Raw genomic sequence first — 288 nt, forward strand, 5'->3', positions numbered from 1 at the left:
AGAGAGAGAGAGAGAGAGAGAGAGAGAGAGAGAGAGAGAGAGAGAGAAGCATTTATTAAGCTCTTACTGTGTTCTAATTACTGTGCTGAGCTCTGGGGATACAAATGCAAGCAACATACAGTTGTTACCTTTTAACAGGGAAGGCAATACATAAGGGGGACTGAAAGTGGGTGATGGAGATAGAAAGAACGGTTCCTACAGAGAGACAAGGGATCAAGTGAGATAGTCTAGACATGAATGAGGTGAATCATGGCTGGAGTTTTTCCTAAAATTGGAGTTCTGGGGAGG

Source organism: Vombatus ursinus, unplaced genomic scaffold (assembly GCF_900497805.2).
Source record: "Vombatus ursinus unplaced genomic scaffold, bare-nosed wombat genome assembly UNPS02006874.1, whole genome shotgun sequence".
Lineage (NCBI taxonomy): Eukaryota > Metazoa > Chordata > Mammalia > Diprotodontia > Vombatidae > Vombatus > Vombatus ursinus.